The 15,611-nt window shown below is 43.1% G+C and overlaps 1 long non-coding RNA gene across 1 annotated transcript; it reads left to right on the top strand.

Moving 5' to 3' along the window:
• The first annotated feature begins 1,813 nt into the window (after window positions 1-1,813).
• LOC311582752 lies at window positions 1,814-12,820 on the top strand. Its single transcript, XR_014774216.1, has 3 exons — window positions 1,814-1,901; window positions 10,978-11,028; window positions 11,169-12,820. It is a non-coding gene; the product is annotated as an uncharacterized lncRNA (long non-coding RNA).
• The last annotated feature ends 2,791 nt before the right edge of the window (window positions 12,821-15,611 follow it).

Genomic DNA, 15,611 nt, shown 5'->3' with positions numbered 1-15,611 from the left:
ACAAGGGACCCAGGGGTGTGAAAAATCACATGGACTAGCAGACAGTGGATAACATTGTGGGAAGACATGGCATCACGAGGGCTACAATATAGGTAGATGGCCAAATCAAATCGTCTTTTTTTTTTTTTTAAATCAAATCATCTTTTAAACAGTAAAGTATCTGGGCTATTTTGTGGGCAAGAAGGAACCACTGAAGATTCTAAGCACCATGTGTACTTGGTGAACTCTGATGAGAGCCTTCTCTCCATGATTAAAAAAAGAAGAAGAAAGGAAAGAAAGCAAGGAAGAAAAACAAAACAAAACAAAACAAATCCAAAAACCAACAAACAAAACAAAAGAAAAACAAAACACTACCACCACAAATGAAATCAGGAGCCTGGCTCCTTCCAGAGAGTTCTTCAGATGTTAGTTTTAATTATTTGAGGATATTTTTCTTTAGTGTCTCAGAAAAATCTGAGTCTTTTAAAAGTGATATACAACTGAAAAAAAAGAAAAAAGAAATGTCTTTTAGTCTATCAATCTGAACACTGTTTTGGACTGTGTAGACCCGGAGGATGAGTGTGGAGGTGGTCGATGTAGATGGACTCAGAGATGCCCTTCCTCCTGGCTTGACCACAAGAGAGAAGCTTACAGATTCATCATTCCCACCCTTTTGTCAGCTCTACTCATTTGCCATGTTCCCCTTTCTCTCACAGACAGCAAAACACAGAGAACCAAACCTGCCTCGTTGCAGTGGCGGATGGGTCAGGACTCATGTGTGAACCCCATGATGGGTAAGGAGGGCAGAGCAATGATCTTGCTGTTTGAAGGTCCTTTGGGTGATCTCCATGTGGATATGTTTTATCCAAGAGTTTCCTCGGATGACTCAATTCTGACCGATTTGAGAAAGATTGCTACAATCTACTAGTGACCTCTGCTGTGGTTGCAGGAGGGCTTGAGACAACACTCTGCCAAGTATCTATTGCCACTGACCAAAACTTCCGATACAAATGGACACATGGTGGCCTTCATTTTAAAACTGTGTCCCTCAGCCAGGCGTGGTGGCCCATGCCTGTAAACCCAGCACACGGGAGGCAGAGGCAGGCGATCGCTGTGAGTTCGAGGCCAGCCTGGTCTACAAAGTGAGTCCAGGACAGCCAAGGGTAACACAGAGAGACCTTGTCTCGAAAAACCAAAAACAAAAACTGTGTCCCTTGTATGTGATGCTGTGTGTGTGTGTGTGTGTGTGTGTGTGTGTGTGTGTGTGTGTGTGCCTAACTGAGGGCTAGCGGATGGTTTGCTGACCTGGTCCTGAACAGGGAAACAAGACACTCCATTTGCAACACAATATAACACAGAACAATCCCATAGATTGAATAGATACTGACATGTAACTCTTTACGTATGAACTCAGCAGGACATGCTTAAAACTGTTCTGGCCAGTGAACACAGTTAGCTGATGTGGCTTTCTGTTTTGAAGCCTTATCTTAACCGGAACTTTAGTTACGGTGGTCTCAGCTGTTCTGGGCAGACGATTTTGTGCCTGCACTACGCAGGCAAAACTTGCAAGCACTTTGTAAAGACTGCCATCCCGGCTCTGCCGTGAGCAGCGTGCCTGACTTAAACCAGGACATTTTATTCCAGCGACACCCTGGTGACAGGGGCGGATACACCGCCGGCACTGGTGTTAAAGGGAAAACTGACTTTATACAATTCATTTGACACTTCCAGACCTAGGAACATTTTTAGATAGAAAAGGACCAAGGGCAAATTCTCCAAGGGTCACATTGGCAGGTGTCATTGCTGTTAGCGGTTGTTAGTCCATCCCATAATATCTTGGGAGGGGCAAGAAGACAAATAAGCCTACAGACAGACAGGAAAAACCCTTCGCCTTTGGAGGCAGGAGCTGAGGAGGAATTCAGGTGGGTGTGAGGAGATGAGGAGGGTGAGGCTATTCTTTGTAGAAGGTGACTGGCAGGCAAGGGTAATACGCTGTACTAATTTTATTGTTTTTGCTTTAAAAAAAAAAAAATCCTGCCCACAACAAAATAAGAGTGAGAGAAAGAGACACATATTGACAGAGGAAACAGGGCTAGGAGAGAGGAAAGAAGGGAAGAAAAGAGGGAGAGGAAGAGTTGTGGAGGGAGAAAATCCAAATGGGGAAATTTTAGGTTGACTATAACGAAGCTGTTAACATTTAACTGAGTAACTTGCAAAAAGACAACTTCATGCAGTTTAACCCTACAGCTCCGCGGGGCTTCCACGCGGTCCTGTTCGGCCCATCTGTGTTCACTGCGGGCCCCATGGAAAGCCAGCTCTGTCCTGGCAGGCCTGGTCCTCCATCACTGTCTGAGGGTGTTTGTACTGAGCGCCTCTGAATATGGCTCGGCCTCCCCAAGGGGCATCTTTCCTCAGTGCCTCTGACCTCCGCTGAGAAACAAAAATTGCAGGCAGAGAAGTAGCTGTTTAAACATCCTTTGATTTCCCCCCCTCGTCATTTAGCAAATGCATTAAATGAAGCTGCAGATGTTTTACTGTCAACACAGCACTGTGTTATGGTGTGTTATTTGCCTGATAGAAACATTTTATATACTGTAAATAAACACAGTCTTGTTAATTAGTTAATGAATTATTTTTTAATGCTCCATTAGGCTTTAGAAAGAAAAATAGCACAAGCTATTGAAAGTTCTCATTTTTAATAAACAGGCCTTGTAGTAAATACAGAATCTCTACTGTCTACTGAGATGTAGTTCTTGGCCTGGAATAATTACATCTCTATCTCTCTCTGTTTTAAGGTATTTTGTGCTGCAGAGAGAATATTTTAGGTGTGAAATTAAAGTTCATTAGTAGTGTCCAGAACCAAGGATGGAGCACTGGAGTGCAGAGGAAAAAACTTTGGGCTTTGCCCACTTTTATATTTTAATTTTCCAAAAACAGGGAAGTGCTTTAAACAAGTATTAGGAAAATAGAGAATTCTTTACTTAAAGGTCCACATCAGCCCTGAGAAATGCCAGAATTTTAGCAACAAAACAAATCACAAGCCTTTTTGATTCTTGAGAGTCAGGCTGTTTTCCCCCAAACAAGGTCGGAAGGCTCTTCGCTAGAGTGTCTTGGTCCAGCAGTAGATTGGAAAAATGTCCAAGCAGGGGACGAGAGTTCTCTCCCGGATGAGTTCATTTCAATAGTCGCTGTGTTTCATCTGATGCAGCTGGTTACATTTTTAATAGGCAGATGGCTAATTTTACAGTTCCAAGCCAATCTCTCATTGGCTAGCATCCAGAAAGCCCGTGGTAGGGTAATGCCCAGCAAAAAAGTTCAACAGGACACTTGGGGGGAACATATGCTAATGTCAGCCCTTTTACTTAACCGTCTTTAGAAAGAATATTCAGGGCTAAGCTGGGGGATTTTCGTGGACGGGAGCCTAGCACCAGATGGGTGGCCAGCTAGGACATCCTTAGGGCCTAAGCTAATGCACTTAATCAGGCTTGCATGGTCAGAGAATCAAATAGCACCAAACCAGTCATCAGTGAGTCATTTAAAACAAAAAAACAAAAAAGCAGAGGTGTACTCATTTCTACATATGACCCAGCTAACCAGAGTAGTCATTTTCTCCCATCCGCAGTCCACGTTGTCATAAAAGTGCTAGGACCACCTCTGCATTGCAGCTGCCTTTTCCTGTGTCCCTTTCCGACTCTGATGAGGCTGAAGTTTTGAATACCCGCCCCCCCCTCCGCCCTCCCTCCCCACACCCATAGCCCCACAGGTGACGGTTCCCTCCCCCCAGGGCCAGAGAGAGGGGAGTGTGCATCGCAATTCAGCATTCTTCCTTCTAAACTGTTTGGAAATCGAGTTCTCCAAAGCAATGGCTATTTAGACATCTTAATTAAAAGGGAATTGGAAATATCTCCCGTTTTACAGGGCATGTAATCAAGCATTTCTTATTCTCTGCAGAAGGACTTTGGTTCCCTTGTCACAAAAGGCTTTGAAACGTCCTAAAACAATCTCCCCCGCAGCCCAGAGTGGGGGTGACGGTGAGAGGGAGTTAAAACAAAATGAAAAAGAAAAAAAAAGGACCGAAGCAAAAACAACAAACAATTTCTGGGGGGGTGATAAAAGTCTTGGATGCAAAGTCTCTCATTTTCCCCCATGTGATGAATCGCCATAGGGTGACTGGGGAAGGATTTAAGACCCACAATGGCAAACGCTGTTGTTTAAATGAAGCAAATGTTTACCTCTAAGCAAAATAAAAGATGAGGATCAGAAGGAAGAAGGGATCAAAAGAGCTTTCTCCAAACAGATTTATAAAAGAGAGTGATTTTTAAATGATTTCAACTCCTACTTTATAAAAATATTTTATGAGCCACTTTTCGGAAAATAACATGCTTCATGGCTCTGAAGGGCTTGCCTCCTCAGATGGCTTCCTGGAAATGGCGACATGACTTTTATTCCCTGGGTTGCCTGGGACAGACCTCATTTAAAACAATGCAACACAATTCTAACAAAGCCCAAAGCCAGTATCTGCACGCGCGCGCGCGGGCACACACACACACACACACACACACACACACACACACACACACACACACACACAAACCAAGCCTGCCCCTGACACCCCCCCACCCCCCAAGAAAACAACCTTCAAACCTCAGATTGAATTTGTAAATGCTTCTTGTGCAGTTCCTTTCAGAGGCCTGGAAAGCGGTTCATTTTCTCTTACTGAACAGGTTGTGAAAAGAGTTTTCTTGCGGAGTTTTTGTTTTATAATCAAAATAATTCAAGAGAAGTGAAATGACTTTTCTTGTGAGTTTTTTTTTTTCTTTCTCTCTCTCTTTCTCCTGGTCAAAGTAGGAGAAAGGGAGAGAGGAAATCTAACCAAACCTAAAACCTGCAGACAAAAGTTATAAACAATAGAGAAAACCTCAAAGATAGTTATAAATTATTCTGTCACTAAATTAAAGTATTGATAGAAGAAAATGTCTAAAGACTGTAGGATGAGTATTGGCCAAAATTACCAGAATCAGGGTGCTAGGGAAACTTCTTTCCGGGATAAATACACTCAAATACATTGTATCGGTCTATTTTTAAAATGTATTTTCAAGAAACTTTATATTAACAGGGGGGAAAAAAACCTCGAAAAGGGGGGAAATCCAAAAGACAAGCAGAAATAAGGGCAGTTTTTAAACTACAAGCCAACTGTTTGCCCCACTTTGCTTTCTTTAGCAGTTCTCAAGGTATTTAAAACTTGAACATTAAAACTGCAGAATAATTTGCAAATGAATGCAGTTGCAGTGAGAGAATATAACTCACAGCTGAGTGTGGGTTATTCAGACAAATGGCTGCTTTGTTCGAGGAGGGGAAGTAAAGTTCTCTGTTAATTTATTACAAACTGCAGCATTTCATCCCTGATGTCCAGGCAACAATGTTTTTTATTTCAAGTAATTTATAAGCACTTCCCAGAGCACTTAGCAGCGATGTCCTTGGCTGTTTGGCTCCCAGAAACCGAGTGTATATGTATTTACTGTGGGAATTTGTTTTTAATAAAACTGTTGTAAGGCATTTTTATTCCTTTGCTTTGTTACATTAAAACATTCCCTGCATAAGTAATGTATTTTATTCCATGTTGAAAGGCAGCAGATCACAGCCGGCAACTGTATGGGGGGGGTGGTGGTTGGTGGAGAAAAAGGATGGGAGAGGTAATGTTTAAAGGGAACCAGGCCATTTTCTGCTCTGAGGTGTGGCCTCTTCCTGGCCTCTAGGGATGCAGCAATTAGAAGAGCACCAGCCCTTGGAAGTTTCCAGAAGTCCCAGAATGCTAACCCTTCAAACTAAAAACCACCAAAAAAAACAAAAAACAAAACTAAAAACTGATCTTTATTTAAATTCTTTAAGGGAGACCAGGTTTCTGGTAGGCACGTAGATATGTACGACTTTATTTTATATATTTAACTTTTTTGGGGGGAGGGGTGGGGGAGAGACAAGGTTTTATTTTGTTTCCTAAGGTGATCTGGACTTGTGATCCTCCTGCCTCAGCCTTCTTAGTACTTCAGCTAGGACCCACGGATGCTCACCATCACACCCACCACAGCTTCTGTGAAACAAGATGAAACCATGGTGCGACTTTAGCTTTGGTTAAGGAGTTGTGGGATCATCAAGAATAGCCTTACCTCAGAGGCAGTTGTCCACCCATCACGTCAAGAGTCTTTCTGGAGAATCTAGTCAGTGGCCTTTAGTCACTCTACGTGAAGGCACTACTTGTCTGCTCATCAGGGTATCTAAACATCTTTTGTATAAGGTTCAGCAGTCTTGAAACCTCAACAGAGAGAAGAATGCATGCCGTGTCCCAAGAGCTGGTGCTATAGGAAGCTCACAGGTCATTTCCACGGGCCTGTGTATGTAGCCTCTGGGACACTGTCTCTGTAAAGTCTATCACATGGTGCTTTTTGCTCGTGAGCACAGACAGTGGGATTTTGGGCCCCAACACAAAGGTTATAACATGCCTTGCAGCCTCCCGATAGTACAGGTTGCCTAAGCTGACAGATAATTTCCACACATAGGTGCTTGCAATAGCAGACTAGCTATGCGATGTAGTTTCGCCACTTGGTGTTTGCTAACGAACATAGTTGATGGAATAAACCTCTGTCTCCAGTGCAGAGACTATAAACAGGGCTTGCAACCCCCTGAGGTCTAAGAGTTATGTAAAATGCAGCCTCATAATTATCTAGACACATCTGGGAAGTTCTTTATAATTTTAAAATTGCCTTGACTTTTAAAACGAAATTTGATGAGCAATTACTCTATAACAATAGATTTTTAAAACTTATTATTTAAAAAAAAAACAAAACACCGAGAGAACTGTTTGAACAAATTACCTTTAGGAGAACCTAGCTTCCTGTACCCTGTTCGTCCTGGCCACCAGCTTTCCTAGGAGGAGTACAGTGAAGTAGTGACTACTGTTAATCAGCCGCAAGATAATATTTATTATCTGAAAAGAAGCCTGTGGCCAGGGAACTGGAAGAAACCAGGAAGCGGACCTGAGGTAACCACACTCCCCTACCCGACCCGTGCTGGCTGCTGTCACTGTCCCTCAGGAAGAAGCCTTGCTCAATATTGTCCCTCATCCTTCTCATTCTCTTATCAAGAGTCAACTTAACTTTAAAAGTTTAACTTCCGGGCTGGAGAGATGGCTCAGTGGTTAAGAGTACTGTCTGTTCTTCCGGAGGTCATGAGTTCAATTCCCAGCAACCACATGGTGGCTCACAACCATCTATAATGAGATCTGGTGCCCTCTTCCAGAGTTCAGGTGTACATGCAGGCAGAATACTGAATGCATAATAAATAAATAAGTAAATCTTTAAAAAAAAAAAAAGTTTAACTTCCAGAAGCTTTTCTGACATTGGCTTTCCAGTTATGATCTCTCTGGCCTTCTGTGCTGGTGGCCACGTGTGTGTGTGTGTGTGTTTGTGTGTGTGTGTGTGTGTGTGTGTGTGTGTGTGTATACAGGATTTTGCATGATTGCAAAGACCTATGCATAACTCTCGTCCGGGCCTTGATGATCCCACATGACAAAGGCAGGCAGGTTGATTGGGAAGAGAAGTGCGGGCCTGGGCCAATGCGCGGCTGTGGCTGTAGACTGGTTGGCCTCAGAGGGCTGAGTGTCCTCTGCATCCTCAAGTCCTTCCAGAGTTCTTAGGAAAGTCAATCCACATCCCTCCCCAAAGCTTCTAACAACCTTAGTGCCTTGAATAAAGAAAAGTGTCAAATATGTTTTTCCTCAGTAAACAAATTAGCTTAAGAATTGATGGAAAAAAAATGGTGTTCACTTTTCTTTTTTTCTTTTTTCTTTCTTTTTTTCTTTTTTTGGGAGAGAAAGAAAACATTAAATGATAGCACATCAATTCGTGATTTGGCAGTGACAGATGAACATATTTAGCTGACACTGAAAACAATTATCCATCAATCAAGCCATCTCCAGTTCAAAATTTGCCTAAACAAATATTTACCACGTATAATGAATTTTCGTGTTTCTGGAGGGCCTGCTTGTTAGAGCAGATCTCAGTTATTATTTGTTTCTGCCGAGCTGATTTTTAAACTCCATTTTACGCATTTCCCTACCATAAGATATGGTGGCTAACCTATGGGTCACAGAATCCTTGGGAAGAAAAAATACTTAGTCCCCCACAGGGAAGGCCAGGGTGACCAAGAGACCAAAATTCTGTTTCCCAATGAGCACTAAATCCAAGGTAATGGGCTGGGCATGGTGGCAGTTCGCTGTGAGTTCGAAGCCAGCCTGGTCTACAAAGCAAGCACAGGACAGTCAAGGATAACACAGAGAGACCCTGTCTAGAAAGACCTAAATAAATAAATAAATAAATAAATAAATAAATAAATATCCAAGGTAACGGAAGAAAATGAGCACTGATGCTAAAGACACGTTCCACCTGATTGCGACTCCCTGTCCCTTCTCTTTTGGGTGTTTTGGTGTGTGTTCTCCACAGCAGGCACACAGTACCTTGTAAACAGGTGGCAAACACTGAAGGCAAACCACCCCAGCCCCTGGCCCAAGATCTGCTGTTACCATCATGACATTGGGGCAATGGCTTTATCCTGCTGTGACTCTGTTTCCCCTTTTCTACATTTGGGATAATCATGACAGCACCTACCTCATAGGTGTGTTGTAGACATATATTCTATGCATCACCACAGCAATAAATATGGCAAATGCTTTCTTGATTCTTCCAAGGCTGAGTATGAGAGTGCTCAAACTAGTAGCACCCATGTTGAATCTCAGCTTAGTATTGACCTCAGCTTAGGGTCATGCACACTTTCTGCCCACTTTTCTCTTGTCGAAAGAGTCCCTTTGCCAACCACAGTGGGCAAATTACTTGCCCCTTCTGTCTCCCTGGGTCTCTGGTTCTCTCACATTTTTCATCTTTTCTTCTTGTCTGTATCCCTGAGTTATCACTCTGTGTTCTCAGTGTTCTACAATGAGAGCCATTTTTTAAAAATATTTTTCTATTAGCATACAGTTTATGTGTCCCTTTCCTAATAAGCCTTAGGTGGGTTGGCACTCAGAGATGACAGGAAGGCAGGACTTCGCTGTGTTACATAGGTCTAGAGAGAGATTCTGGAGGACATTGGGAAATCCAGGCTTAGACACCACCTAAATAGGCTATTAGCCTCAGCTCTGCTCAGAGCTCCAGAGGAAAAGTGCTCCAATAGGGGCCAGGTGCTTCTGCTTCAAATCAAACCTGGGGTAGCAGGGATAAAGGTCAAATGCAGACCGGGTCCAGGTCTGGGGGCCCCACCGTCTCTGAGTTTTGTTCTTTTGTAGTCTTTCAGTTTCTTTTCTTTTCTTTCTTTTTTTAAGATTAGTTTTTTTCCCCAAAGATTTATTTATTATTCATACAGTATTCTGCCCACACGTGTGCCTGCCCGCCACAAGAAGGCACCAGATCTCATTACAGATGGTTTGAGCCACCATGTGGTTGCTGGGAATTGATCTCAGGACCTTTGGAAGAGCAGACGGTGCTTTTAACCTCTGAGCCATCTCTCCAGCCCCTCTAAGTTTCTTTTGACCTCGTCACAGGCTTCTCTCTGTTCATCTACACCTGTCAGACTTGTACTCTGGTGAAAGGCACTAATCCATCTTAATGCAGTATTTCCCCAAGGCATTTGGGGTTTTGATAAGGTTCAAAGGAGTTCCTCTAGGATTTAGGACAAGGCAAAGAAGCTGGCTGATTATGGGCCGTATTTGGCCCTTACATATCCATAATGTGAGGTCCTAAAGCAAACTGGTCCTAGCCATTGGGAGGGTTCCCATACATGTCTGCCCTTCCATGTAAATATGAGTCTTTAAAGAAATATGTATTGTCTACGAGCCCATTTAGAATTGGCAGAAATGCCACGGTGGGGGCAAACACATGAGATTCTTGGCACATCAACACAGACATAGGAGGACATTTAAAATGACCAGTCCAAAAGATCATTTTTTTTTACAGAGAAAATTAAGTCTGAGAACTTAAGCGCATTTTCTGTGATCATCAACAGGTCCTTTGATGATGAACTGGTTATTTCAGGTTTCTGAGAAGTAACTCATTGTTGCTGTGTACCAAAAATATACACTCCACTGATTAAAAGGAGAAAGTTATCATTTGTATTCAAACTGTATTCTTTATTAGAAATCTTTTCTTATCATTTCTACAAAAATAAATTACTTTCTTACATTTAAATTCAGGCACCACCCATGTTCTTGGTTGTCCTCAGGAAATAAATACATTATTTATTTACTTAAACTTCCTATGATATATACTTCACATATAATTGTTATTATATAAACACACATATATATATATACATATATATGTGTGTATATATATATACACACAAAAATATATATATATTAATATAACCAATGGGGAAAAATTCCAGCTAGAGTACAGTAGAGAAAGCCAGTGATTTCATGACTGCTTTCATCAGGTGTGACTATGGATACAATGGAAGCCAGTTTCCCACTTGTAAATGGAGGCAATGGGGGTACTTACTATACCAGGTTCTTGGGAGAAATTACAAGATGATGCAGGCAGAAGCAGGAGGGGGCCTACGCCATAAAAAGAGCCCGACTAATAGGCCACATTTGGCGATGAAAATTTGAGTCCTTCTGTCAGGTCTCAGCTGCCTGTGTGTCAGTGACTTCTGGGAGACGGAAGCAGCAGATGTAACCTTACCTTACATGGATGTTTGGAGTGAGAACAACTGCCCTCCATCATTAGGAACGGTTTCCTTATGGCCCTTTGCATGCATGAGCAGAGCAAACATAACTTAGCAAGAGTAGGAGCCGAGGCCCAGGAAGAGCTCCACCCTCTAGAGAGGAGACAGCGGTCAGGGCTTAGGTAAGTATAGCCACTGCTCATGGGCTGGCCTTGGCAGACGACACAGTCCATAGATCTTGGATTACGTGTACAATTAGTCAGAAAGATGTTTTGTTTTGCTTTTTCTCAGAAAGAAAACATAGATGTTCACCAGGACATGGTGTGTCCTCTGGTCAGAAGGGTGAGTGTTTGCCTTATAGGATATATGTATATTGAAGATATATGTAAAATTTTTGGTAGGGGAGGGGAGCTAAGGAGTTTCCCAGAGGTTTGGTTGAAGGTCTCCCGACTTATTTTTGTTCTGTTGTGCCCCTTTCTCAGTTTTTCTTCCTTTAGCCCATCAAAAGAAAAACCAAGGACTGTGACTGTGGCCCTGACCCTTCCTGGGTAGAGCACCCGTTCTGGAATGTCAGTGGCCTTCTGCTTGTCCTCAGTGGCTCCATTCAGATGCTGCTACCCTCCCTTACAAGGACAGACTAGAATCACCCTTTCTTTCATCTCTGTACCTACTTTGAAAAACGGTGGCATCTCATCTCCAACTCAAGTCCAGAGGCTTCAGAAGAGCCTTTCCTGTTCTCCACGAAGATTCCTTCATGCTATTTCATGCTATGTTCTAAGGAAGAGACTCAAATGCCAGCAGTGAGGTCTGGAGACAGGATGTCTTATCTCTTGGGCCAAGCACTCTAGCAGAGAAGGAACACTCAGTGCTGGGCTACTCATGTGGGAGGGGGTCCAGCTCCAAAAGTCAGTGCTGGCCACAGTGACTGGTGCTACCATCGGCCAGACACTTCCGGGTCCATGCTACTCCCGAATGGGCAATGGGGATCCTCTTCCTTTTTACTGTGGCTCTATCTTTTTTACCGTGCACTAGTAACTTCTAAAACTCCATTCCCTAGTAATCCCTCGGGGGGGGGGGGCGGGGGGGGAGAGGGAGGGTGTGGGCAGCAAGGGCACCTCCACGCCCCAGGGATATCCAATTAGCAAATCATGCTACAGCCGTCCTGAGAAAGAAGTCAGACCCCCTTATCCACGATGTCCCCAATTAGAGTGTTTATTCATGAAAGACCGAGCTAAGCTGGCCCTTCCCGGAAGCCTGGCCAGATTTAGCACAGGTTCCGTACCCAGCCCAGCCCTCTAGCCCCCTCAACCGCTCTGGCTTCCCCCATAGTCTGCCCAAATCACGAGGAATTCAACAAGCAGCAGGAAGGAAGAGTCAAATTCTTCAGGTTTGGTCATGCCTGACTTGAGTTCCATGTTTTGTGTTCTTTTTTTTTTTTTTTTTTTTTTTTTTTTTCCGGGGCTGGGGTGGGAGGTGGGAAAAGAAATGAATTGCCCCCAAGCGTGGCTGTGATTTAGTTAGTATTTATCAATCTCACGTTGGCAGTAAATCTGGCATTTATCAGACGCCGAGAGCGCCCCAGGTGCTGGGATCACACTCCTTCCCCTTCCTGCGTTCGCTCCTCACTTGCAATCAGTTATGTTTTAACTGCATAAAAATTCGCAACAAAAATTTCATCTACTTTTGCGGTTAAATGGATCCTTCTCCACTGCAGGCTCAGTGTCATCCTCTTCGATTCCATTTCGCCGACAAAGAACGGTGACCATATTAGAGTTGGTTGCTTTTTAAAAAATTTTATAAAGGTCCCCATTTTTGTATGGCTAAGTATGTGACTCCACCTTCAAAATGCTCACATCCGTTCAGTGAGCAGAGAAACCAAGGGACCTGAGAAAGGTGGTCTCGTCGCTATTAATAAACTAGAAAAGAAGTAAATATCTCAATGCACTTAAAGAACAGCGATTAGCCTCTGTTTGCTCATGAGAGGATACCTCAATTTCTAGAGCACGTCAGGATGGGGCACTTTAGGTCTGCTGTAATTTGAGTTTCCTTTCAATAGGAGCTTCAGAAGTGCAGCCTCTCCCCTACTGGCAGGGAGGCGATAGCCCTCCCATTTCCAGCTTGTACAAGTTGAGTCAGGTGGCGCGGGGGTGGGGTGGGGGGTGAGGGGGCGGAGAATTAGGGAGCATCTCTCTCTCCACCAAAACTTGTGTCAGGCTGCTGCAAAAACACAGTCTGTCTGTTTATATTTCTAGAGCCAAGCACGGTGTTATCTCTAACTCTGATTAGCATCTACTTGGCCCCTTTCTTGAAGCACCCTCTGTGGCCATGTTTCAGATAGAGATCTCTGAGCTCTTACAGGCAGCGTGTGTCCGAGCTCCAGGGAGTTGACGGTCAGAACGGGACTTTACAACACAAGTGTTACTAAAATTCGCGTGCCACGGTTGAACAGATTCCATGGAAAACCAAGATAACGCAAGCTGTTCCTAGGGCCCCTCCTACATCCAGCCTCCGCTAACTCCACGGAGGAAGAAACATCACAGGATGGCCTCTGTGACTGTTCCCAATCCCACACCACGGCCGCCCCATAGTAGCCTCTAAGTGAATCTTTGTGGCATGAAAATCAGATGCCTTCAAGCCCGGCTCCTCTGTCTCCTCCTCCAGATTTGCTAAGCATTAACCAACAGTTGAGTGTGCAGCCTTAGGAAAAGCCCCAAGTGTGAAGTTCACTCTGTGACCCCTCCTTTATCTGGCCCGGCTGGTCAGTGCCTGGATAGGAACAAGTGACCTTACATGCACCTGACCCAGAGTCCACTCTGTATGGAGTCCTTTATAGTTGTGTAACACTTTTGCCTTTTATTTTTTTATTTTTATTTTTTGGTGGACATTTTACTAAACCACATTCAGAAACTATTTCAATATTTTCTGGAGGAATAGGTAGCAGCTTTGCTGGGTGCTCAAATGACACCCCAGGAAACTTGAAGGTGTTTGCTATTTCCTGTCAACCAGCAGTTCAGAGAGAGAGAGATGAAACTTTAGTTCTTTCGGCTTTGTTTGCTTTCTTAAACATCTTTCCTGAGTAGTGGAGAGGGATCAGTTGTTAAAAATGCTTTAAATTATACAAATAATAATCTAAGACTATGTTCACTGTGAGTGACTGAAGCAACACACTGGTTATAAATATGATGTTGCCCTTTGGCTTGTTTGTTTGTTTGTTTGTTTTGTTTTTGTTTTTGTTCCTGATTAGAGAATAGCCGTATTTCAGTTTTGCTACAGCTCCTTCACGAGCTTTAGTGCACATTTCTAAATGCTTCTAGTTATAATCATACATTTTTGTGCCATATATATTCAAATTTTGGGTCAATGCAAGGCCTTTTCTATTCTATAGAGTATAAAATTATTTACAATTACAGAAGCAGGACTCCAAAGCCGTAGTTTAACCTTTACCCCACTGATAGGCATTTTGGTTGTTTCCTTCTTTTAAAAAAAAAACTGAAATATTTGCTGTAAACCTGAGCCATTGAATGCCCCCCTTTATACCCCCCCATGAACACATGTAAGGCAATTTTCACAAAGAATCTCTGAGTCATAGGTTAGTCGTCATTTTTTACTTCTTTTGTTTTACTTATAATTTCCACTAAGTTGATGAAAATGTACTAATGTCTTTAAATGTTGTATCTATGAACAAATCTGTAATATGATTAAATCTTTAATATGATTGTTATTAACGTACATGATACAAGGATATTGAGACTCTGGCTTTAAAAAACCCATGACATATATATACCTATACATATACATACACACATATATGTATCTATACATATATATATATATTACCATTGGTATATTAGTTATCTTTTCTGTCGCTATGACAAAATGCCCTAGCAAAAGAAACTAGGAAGGAAGGGTTTGTTCTGGCTCACAGTTTCAGGTTGAGGTCCACCATGATGGGACATCACAGTAGCAATTGGTCATATTACATCCATAGTCAAGAAGCAGTAAGATTTTTGTTTTTATTTTTATACGGTACAGAGTCCCAGCCTGGAGAATTGTACTGCCTATAGTGGACAGGTCTTTGCATCTCAGCTAACTTAATCATGATGACCCCCAACACGTATGCCAAAAGGCTGTCCTCACAACCCGATGATGTCAGATCTGATGAGCTTACCCATCATCACCTTTGGAAAAGAGACAAGGCAGTGTGGTGCCTTTGGGAGGCAGCACCTTGCACAGTCTCCTCCTGCTTGAGGTCTCACCCTTGAGTAGTCTCAATTCCCTGCAGCTAGCCCTCTCTCCCTCTCCACGCTGGGAGGCTTTCTCTAATATCCTTTAAAAACTCTTTTAATGTGAAGTAGACTCAAAATGACAGGGAATCAACAGCCTTCACCTCTGCCTCTTGGGTGGGATCGTCCTGAGAGCTGTACTGCCCTACTCCTTAATATTTCCTCTAGGAACTGAGTCCACGATGGCAGAAGGTGTATAAAACACTGTGTCTTGGTAACTCTCCCTTCCCAAGCTCGTTTCCCTAATTCTCTGCAAAGATTTTCTATACTTGAACCAGTCTCTAGGCTTCTTTTAGAGGAACCTAAACAAAGATGGAACATCGTATTGGTCTTGACCCAGAAACAAGATGTTGCTAAGCATGCATGCTGCTTTCCTCCATTCTTTGCAAGACACAAGGATCTTTTTGTGAGCTAAACAGGCTACATCGGGTTGCTCTTGTACTATGATTTGACCAGCAGAGTCCGCTGATAGTACAGTAGTGTGTTGTGCCATAGTAGACACCTTCGCATGGTACCTCTGCAGTGTGCACACAGGGAAGGTCCCCATCGCTTGACACGCTGTACTTGCCTTTGGAGTTTGAGGAACTTGGATGAGTGGGGAACAGTAAGCAAATCTCCATCAGGTACACATAAGGATGCCAG

This window comes from Acomys minous, assembly GCF_964271855.1.
Source record: "Acomys minous genome assembly, chromosome: 14".
NCBI classification, from domain to species: domain Eukaryota; kingdom Metazoa; phylum Chordata; class Mammalia; order Rodentia; family Muridae; genus Acomys; species Acomys minous.
This window is presented reverse-complemented; position numbering and strand designations above follow the sequence as displayed.